The following is a 10,152-nucleotide window of genomic DNA, read 5'->3' on the forward strand; positions in this document are numbered from 1 at the left end:
GTTTCGAGGAAAAGGAATATCAGACGGAGTCAAAATGGAACGAAATCAACTGGAGAAGTTATTTTTGGAAGGAAATCCACCCGATGGACTTGGAGTGCACGTCAGGAAAGAAGGGAGGTGCTCACGAGGGTAGGGGCACGCCCACCCCCCTGGGCCGCACCCCCTACCTCGTGCCCCCCCTTCAGTCCACCGACGTACCCCTTGCACCCATATATACCTACATACCCTAAAACTTCCAGAACAGAAGATAGATCGGGAGTTCCGCCGCCGCAAGCCTCTGTAGCCACCAAAACCCTCTCGGGAGCCCGTTCCGGCACCGTGCCGGAGGGGGAACCCATCACCGGTGGCCATCTTCATCATCCCGGCGCTATCCATGACGGGTAGGGAGTAGTTCTCCCTCGGGGCTGAGGGTATGTACCAGTAGCTATGTGTTTGATCTCTCTCTCTCGTGTTCCCGCTATGGCATGATCTTGATGTATCCCGAACTTTTCTATTGTAGTTGGATCTTATGATGTTTCTCCCCCTCTACTCTCTTGTGATGAATTGAGTTTCCCCTTTGAAGTTATCTTATCGGATTGAGTCTTTTATGAGAACACTTGATGTATGTCTTGCCGTACTTATCCGTGGTGACAATGGGATATCATGTGCCACTTGATGTATGTTTTGGTGATCAACTTGCGGGTTTCGTGACATTGGGAACCTATGCATAGGGGTTGGCACACGTTCTTGACTCTTCGGTAGTAGCTTTGGGGCACTCTTTGAAGTACTTTTATGTTGGTTGGATGAATCTGAGATTGTGTGATGCATATTGTATAATCATGCCCACGGATACTTGAGGTGACAATGGAGTATCTAGGATATATTAGGGTTTTGGTTGATTTGTGTCTTAAGGTGTTATTCTAGTACGAACTCTTTTATAGATTGATCCGAAAGAATAACTTTGAGGTGGTTTCGTACCCTACCATAATCTCTACGTTTGTTCTCCGCTATTAGTGGCTTTGGAGTGACTCTTTGTTGCATGTTGAGGGCTTGTTATATGATCTATCTATGTTATTATTGTTGAGAGAACTTGCACTAGTGAAAGTATGAACCCTAGGCCTTGTTTCCTATCATTGCAATACCGTTTACGCTCACTTTTACCGCTTGTTACCTTGCTGTTTTTATGCTTTCAGATTACAAAAACCTATATCTACTATCTATTTTGCACTTGTATCACCATCTCTTCGCCGAACTAGTGCACCTATACAATTTGCCATTGTATTGGGTGTGTTGGGGACACAAGAGACTCTTTGTTATTTGGTTGCAGGGTTGTTTGAGAGAGACCATCTTCATCCTACACCTCCTATGGATTGATAAACCTTAGGTCATCCACTTGAGGGAAATTTTCTACTGTCCTACAAACCCGTGCACTTGCAGGCCCAACAACGTCTACAAGAAGAAGGTTGTGTAGTAGACATCAAGCTCTTTTCTGGCGCCGTTGCCGGGGAGGTTAGCGCTTGAAGGTATATCTTTAGATATTGCAATCGAATCTTTTTGTTTCTTGTTTTAGCACTAGTCTAGTTTATAAAAGAAAACTACTAAAAAAATGGAATTAAGTTTGTCTCATACGCTTCACCTTTTTAATATCTTTCGTGAGTGTGATGGAAAGGATAATTGTGCTCACGTGCTAGAAGAGGAAATCTCTAAATTGTTTGGCACTAAATCTTTGAATGAGGATCATGATTGCAATGTTGTTAGTATGAATTCCTTGAATATCCATGATGCTAATGATATGCAAAGCCACAAGCTTGGGGAAGCTATGTTTGATGGAGATGATATTTTTTGTCCCCCAAGCTTTGATGAGCAAATTTACTATGATGAAAGCATGCCTCCTATCAATGATGATTATTGTGATGACACGTATGCTTTAAAGAATAATGATAACCATGAAACGTGTCATCTTCATCTTAATTTTCAATCACATGATAGTTATTTTGTTGAGTTTGCTCCCACTACTATTCATGAGAAGAAATTTGCTTATGTTGAGAGTAGTAAATTTTCTATGCTTGTAGATCATGAAAAGAATGCTTTAGGTGCTGGTTATATTGTTGAATTCATTCATGATGCTACTGAAAATTATTATGAGAGAGGAACATATGCTTGTAGGAATTGCAATAATATCAAGTTTCCTCCCTATGTGCTTAAATTCTTGAAGCTATGCTTGTGTTACCTTCCTATGCTAGTTGATTATTGTTCCCATAAGTTGTTTTCTCACAAAATACCTATGCATAGGAAGTGGGTTAGACTTAAATGTGCTAGTCATATGCTTCACGATGCTCCCGTTATGTTTCAATTCTTATCTTTTATGTGAGCATCATTGCCATCATCATGCCTAGCTAGAACGCCATTAAAGAAAAGCGCTTGTTGGGAGACAACCCAATATTTACCCTTACTGTTTTTGTGAGTCCGCATGATTATGCTACTGTAGTAATCATGTTTTATAGCTTTTGTTTCAATAAAGTGCCAAGTAGAACCTCTGGGAAGACTTGGGTGAAGTTTATGTGATCTTGCTGTGAAAAATAGAAACTTTAGCACTCACGAGATTAGCTACCATTTTTTACTGGAGAGTGCTTTTAGGTTGATTCTTTTTGAATATGATTAATAGACAAATTTATCAGGTCCAGCAATTTATTTCATAATTTTCGGGGTTCCATAAGTATACGTTTTATACAGATTAATACAGACTGTTCTGTTTTTGACAGATCCTGTTTTCTATGTGTTGTTTGCTTATTTTGATGCATCTATGGCTAGTATTAAGTGGTATGAACCATAGAGAAGTTAGAATACAGTAGATATTACACCAATATGAATTTAGAATGAGTTCATTACAGTACCTAAGTGGTGGTTTTATTTTCTTATACTAACAGAGCTTACGAGTTTTGTTTTGAGTTTTGTGTGGTTGAAGTTTTCAAGTTTTGGGTAAAGATTAGATGGACGATGGAATAAGGAGTGGCAAGAGCCTAGGCTTGGGGATTCCCAAGTCACCCCAAGGTAATATTCAAGGACAACCAAGAGTATAAGCTTGGGGATGCCCCGGAAGGCATCCCCTCTTTTGTCTTCGTTCATCGGTAACTTTACTTGGAGCTATATTTTTATTCACCACATGATATGTGTTTTGCTTGGAGCGTCAACTTCTTTTGTTAGTTTTTACTTGATGTTAGTTAGAATAGTGTTTTGCATCTTTAGTTTCAATAAAAAAGGTCAAGGATAGCCTTTTCCATGCTTATTTTGCTAGTATACATGTTGCCGTTTGAAAACAGAAAGTTTACCGCTGTTACAAAAATCCCTAGAAAAGTCAGAGAATGGTATAACGTTGAATCTTTTTGCATATTGAGCTCTGATAAATTTATTACAGTGGGAATTTTAGTTAATAATTTTTTGAGTCAGATAAGTATGATGAATCTTGCATTCTTTACAGACTGTACTGTTTTGGCAGATTGCTGGTATGGTTGCATTGTTTGCGTATGTTTGCTTTTTTAATGATTCTATTTGAGGATAGGAGTATTAAATATACAGAGGCATTTAGTATGCAATGTTGAATAATAATTTAAGTGATTTGTTACAGTAGAAAATGATAAGGTTTTGCATTGGTTTATACTAACCTATCTCATGAGTTCTTGTTGAGTTTGTTGTGAATGAAGCTTTTGATAAAAGAAGAGAAACCATGATATGAGAGAATTAAGGAGACACAAAAGTTCAAGCTTGGGGATGCCCAGGGCACCCCAAGATAATATTTCAATAATTCTCAAGCATCTAAACTTGGGGATGCCCCGGTAGGCATCCCACATTTCTTCTTCAACAACTATCGGTTAGTATCGGTTGAGCCTAAGTTTTTGCTTCTTCACATGAGTTGTGCTATCCTTGCAATGTAGTTTTCTTTAGCTTTGCTTGCTGTTTGAATAAAGTATCAAGATCTGAAATTATTAAAATGGAGAGTCTTCACATAGTTGCATAATTATTCGACTACTCATTGATCTTCACTTATATCTTTCGGAGTAGTTTTTATTATTGCTCAAGTACTTCACTTAGATCTTTTAGAGCAGGTGGTGGATTTGTTTTAAAGAAACTATTGATCTCTCATACTTCACTTAGATTATTTTGAGAGTCATTAATAGCATGGTAATTTGCTTAACATTAATATACTTGGTATTCAAGATATGTGGAACTTTCTTTTGAGTGCGTTGAATACTAAGATAAGTTTGATGCTTAATAATTGTTTTGAGATATGGAGGTGATAATATCAAAGTGATGTTAGTTGGGTGATTATGAATTTAAAGAATGCTTGTGTTGAAGTTTGTGATTCCCGTAGCATGCACGTATGGTGAACCGCTTTGTGATGAAGTTGGAGCACAATTTTATTTATTGATTGTCTTCCTTATGAGTGGCGGTCGGGGACGAGCGATGGTCTTTTCCTACCAATCTATCCCCCTAGGAGCATGCGCGTAGTGCTTTGGTTTTTGATGACTTCTAAATTTTTGCAACAAGTGCATGAGTTCTTTTGATTAATGTTGAGTCCATGGATTATACGCACCCTTTCACCCTTCCATTATTGCTAGCCTCTCTTGTGCCGCACAATTTTCGCCGATACCATACACCCACCATATACCTTCCTCAAAACAACAACCATACCTACCTATTATGGCATTACCATAGCCATTCCGAGATATATTTCCATGCAACTTTCCACCGTTCCGTTCATATAACACACATTACTTTTGTCATATTGCTTTTTGCATGAACATGTAGTTGACATTGTATTTGTGGCAAGGCCACCTTCATAATTTTGATACATGTCGCTCATGAGTCATTGCATATCCCGGTACAACACTGGAGGCATTCATATAGAGTCATATTTTGTTCTAAGTATCGAGTTGTAATTGTTGAGTTGTAAGAAAAATAAAAGTGTGATGATCATCATTATTAGAGCATTGTCCCAGTGAGGAAAGGATGATGGAGGCCATAAAAAAGAAAAAGAACTCATGGGACAATGCTCTATTAGTAGGAAAAGAACTCATGGGACAAATAAAAAAAAGAGAGTCTCTGGATAATGAGTGAAAAAGAGGCCATAAAAAAAAGAGTCCATTGAGTTACTATTAATGATGAATCCATTGAGTTTTAACACTCCGGATGAAAAAAAGAGGCCATAAAAAAAGAGAAAATGCACAAACAAAAAAACACAAAAAATGAGAGAAAAAGAGAGAAGGGACAATGTTACTATCCTTTTACCACACTTGTGCTTCAAAGTAGCACCACGATCTTCATAATAGAGAGTCTCTAGTTTCGTCACTTTCATATACTAGTGGGAATTTTTCATTATAGAACTTGGCTTGTATATTCCAATGATGGGCTTCCTCAAATGCCCTAGGTCTTTGTGAGCAAGCGAGTTGGATGCACACCCACTTAGTTCCTTTTGTTGAGCTTTCATATACTTATAGCTCTAGTGCATCCGTTGCATGGCAATCCCTACTCACTCACATTGATATCTATTGATGGGCATCTCCATAGCCCGTTGATACGCCTAGTTGATGTGAGACTATCTTCCCTCCTTTTGTCTTCTCCACAACCACCATTCTATTCCACATATAGTGTTATATCCATGGCTCACGCTCATGTATTGCGTGAAAGTTGAAAGAGTTTGAGATTATTAAAGTATGAAACAATTGCTTGGCTTGTCATCAGGGTTGTGCATGATTAAATACTTTGTGTGATGAAGATACAGCAACAACCAGACTATATGATTTTGTAGGGATAACTTTCTTTAGCCGTGTTATTTTCAGAAGACATGATTGCTTTGATTAGTATGCTTGAAGTATTATTATTTTTATGTCAATATGAACTTTTTTCTTGAATCTTTCGGACCTGAATATTCATACCACAATTAAGAAGATTTACATTGAAATTATGCCAAAGTATCACTCTACATCAAAAAATCTCTTTTTATCATTTACCTACTCGAGGACGAGTAGGAATTAAGCTTGGGGATGCTTGATACGTCTCCAACATATCTATAATTTTTGATTGCTCCATGCTACTTTATCTACTTTTTAGGCAATATTGGGCTTTATTATCCACTTTTATATTATTTTTGGGACTAACCTATTAACCGAAGGCCCAGCCAAGATTTGTTGTTTTATGCCTATTTTAGTGTTTCGAGGAAAAGGAATATCAGACGGAGTCAAAACGGAACGAAATACTCTGGAGAAGTTATTTTTGGAAGGAAAGCCACCCGATGGACTTGGAGTGCACGTCAGGATAGAAGGGAGCCGCTCACGAGGGTAGGGGCACGCCCCCTGCCTCGTGCCCCCCCTTCGGTCCATCGACGTACCCCTTGCACCCATATATACCTACATACCCTAAAACTTCCGGAACAGAAGATAGATCGGGAGTTACGCCGCCGCAAGCCTCTGTAGCCACCAAAAACCTCTTGGGAGTCCGTTCCGGCACCCTGCCAGAGGGGGAACCCATCACCGGTGGCCATCTTCATCATCCCGGCGCTATCCATGACGAGGAGGGAGTAGTTCACCCTCGGGGCTGAGGGTATGTACCAGTAGCTATGTGTTTGATCTCTCTCTCTCTCTCTCGTTTTCCCTGTAACACCCCAAAAATTTAACCGTGTTTTGTTTATTAAAATTTCGCCAGGAAATTAAACTTTTATTTTCTGGATCTCCTTTTGATTTTAGAACCATCCTTTTCTTTATTATTATGGAGTTTTTACCCCAAGTGAAAACTTTTCAATCATTGTTGGACTTATTTGCCCTCTCAAATAAAACAATTCTTTTATCAGTGGAATTATTTATATAATTATTTTTCCCTGAGCTTTATTTCTCAAAAAAGGGTTTTCATAGGTTTTAGGGTCCCATTTTACTACAACCCTTTGATAAATTCATTTAAAAATCCCACCAAAATTTGGGGATGACCTATGATGTCCCTAAATCACTTTTATGCAAAAATATCCTTTGGTCATTTGGTGATTTTTAGCTTTACCCCTAGTTTTCAAATCTGGTCAGATTTCACTTTTGCACTACAACCTATTTAAATATTTCTTTAAAACTTCCACCAAAATTATGGGATGTCAATAGGAGTATATTACTCAACTTTATGCAAAACCTAGTGATGTTCTTTGAAAAATTCGAGTAAATCAACCTCATTTTCTCTCATGGGACAATGCTCTATTAATGATGAGTCCATTTAACACTCCGGATGAAAAATAAAAAAAAAGAAAAAAAAGAGGCGATTAAAAAAAACGAAAATGCGCAAACAAAAAAAACACAAAAAAATGAGAGAAAAAGAGAGAAGGGACAATGTTACTATCCTTTTACCACATTTGTGCTTCAAATTAGCACCATGATCTTCACGAGTCTCTCGTTTCGTCACTTTCATATACTAGTGGGAATTTTTCATTATAGAACTTGGCTTGTATATTCCAATGATGGGCTTCCTCAAATGCCCTAGGTCTTTGTGAGCAAGCGAGTTGGATGCACACCCACTTAGTTCCTTTTGTTGAGCTTTCATATACTTATAGCTCTAGTGCATCCGTTGCATGGCAATCCCTACTCACTCACATTGATATCTATTGATGGGCATCTCCATAGCCCGTTGATACGCCTAGTTGATGTGAGACTATCTTCCCTCCTTTTGTCTTCTCCACAACCACCATTCTATTCCACATATAGTGTTATATCCATGGCTCATGCTCATGTATTGCGTGAAAGTTGAAAGAGTTTGAGATTATTAAAGTATGAAACAATTGCTTGGCTTGTCATCAGGGTTGTGCATGATTAAATACTTTGTGTGATGAAGATACAACAACAGCCAGACTATATGATTTTGTAGGGATAACTTTCTTTAGCCATGTTATTTTGAGAAGACATGATTGCTTTGATTAGTATGCTTGAAGTATTATTATTTTTATGTCAATATGAACTTTTGTCTTGAATCTTTCGGACCTGAATATGCATACCACAATTAAGAAGATTTACATTGAAATTATGCCAAAGTATCACTCCGCATCAAAAAATCTCTTTTTATCATTTACCTACTCGAGGACGAGCAGGAATTAAGCTTGGGGATGCTTGATACGTCTCCAACGTATCTATAATTTTTGATTGCTTCATGCTACTTTATCTACTGTTTTAGGCAATATTGGGATTTATTATCCACTTTTATATTATTTTTGGGACTAACCTATTAACCGGAGGCCCAGCCCAGATTTGTTGTTTTATGCTTATTTTAGTGTTTCGAGGAAAAGGAATATCAGACGAAGTCAAAACGGAACGAAATCAACTGGAGAAGTTATTTTTGGAAGGAAAGCCACCCGATGGACTTGGAGTGCATGTCCGGAAAGAAGGGAGGCGCTCACAAGGGTAGGGGCACGCCCCCCTGCCTCGTGGCCCCCCCTTCAGTCCACCGACGTACCCCTTGCACCCATATATACCTACATACCCTAAAACTTCCAGAACAGAAGATAGATCGGGAGTTCCGCCGCCACAAGCCTCTGTAGCCACCAAAAACCTCTCGGGAGCCCGTTCTGGCACCCTGCTAGAGGGGGAACCCATCGCCGATGGCCATCTTCATCATCCCGGCGCTATCCATGACGAGGAGGGAGTAGTTCACCCTCGGGGCTGAGGGTATGTACCAGTAGCTATGTGTCTGATCTCTCTCTCTCGTGTTCCCTATAACACCCCAAAAATTTAACCATGTTTTGTTTATTAAAATTTTGCCAGGAAATTAAACTTTTATTTTCTCGATCTCCTTTTGATTTCAGAACCATCCTTTTCTTTATTATTATGGAGTTTTTACCCCAGGTGAAAACTTTTCAATCATTGTTGGACTTATTTGCCCTCTCAAATTAAACAATCCTTTTATCAGCGGGATTATTTATATAATTATTTTTCCCTGAGCTTTATTTCTCAAAAAAGGGTTTTTCATAGGTTTTAGGGTCCCATTTGTACTACAACCCTTTGATAAATACATTTAAAAATCCCACCAAAATTTGGGGATGACCTATGATGTCCCTAAATAACTTTTATGCAAAAATATCCTTTGGTCATTTGGTGATTTTTAGCTTTACCCCTAGTTTTCAAATCTGGTCAGATTTCACTTTTGCACTACAACCTATTTAAATATTTCTTTCAAACTTCCACCAAAATTACGGGATGTCAATAGGAGTATATTACTCAACTTTATGCAAAACCCAGTGATGTTCTTTGAAAATTTTGAGTAAATCAACCTCATTTTCATTCTGGCCTAGTTGGGTGTTTTCTACTGCATCCCTAATTATTTGTGCTCTAGTGACCATGAGCTTTCTCCTGCTTGTACTACACCTTACCAAACCCTTAAGTCTAGGAGGTTGGACTCATTGGAGAATTTTGGTACATGATATTATGCCCTTTTCCTTCTGTCCAGAACTGGAGTTTTGCAAAACTTACACTAACAAGTTTCTAGATTTGGCCAACTAACTTTGCCATCCTCACCTGCATCTAAAGAGACCCCGATCTAGAGATTTTTGCCCCTCCAAGAGTTTCCTAGATGCTCTTGGCATTCTGTCAAACACCTTGAGTGCATGGACAGTTTTGGCATGATTTTAGTTTTGCACTGTGATCTTGCCCCTCTGGACATACTGGCATGTCCACTAAGCCTCTAGACTACCCAAACCTAATCCTGTTAAACCCCAGCTCCACCCAAGCCACCTAGCGTTCCTGGGCATTTCGCCGAACACTTGGCATGCATGCTCTGGGCGCGGCCAGAGCAGGCGTTTTACACGTGCGGACACCCGAGTCGCTGTGTCCCGTTGCCGCATCCCCCGCGCCCGTTCTGGCCCCTCCCCTCTCCCAGTCGTCACGCCCCAACTCCTCCCTCACCGCAGAGCTGCCTAGACCCCCCTGACGCTCCACAGCGGCGCCGACGGCCACAGCAGGCCACTGCCGTGGACAGCGCCGCCCGAGCCACCCCAGCACGCCAGCTGCCCTCGGGAGCAGACTGAGCTCATCTACAAGCTTGTCCGCAAGCGCCCGTCGCTGCCACGATGCCCTGCAAGCTACAGAACGGCGGTCGCCGATGATCCTATCCACGGTCGCCGCGAACCGACCTAGCCGCGCTATAAGTAGGGGCCCC

Source organism: Triticum aestivum, chromosome 1B (genome assembly GCF_018294505.1).
Source record: "Triticum aestivum cultivar Chinese Spring chromosome 1B, IWGSC CS RefSeq v2.1, whole genome shotgun sequence".
Lineage (NCBI taxonomy): Eukaryota > Viridiplantae > Streptophyta > Magnoliopsida > Poales > Poaceae > Triticum > Triticum aestivum.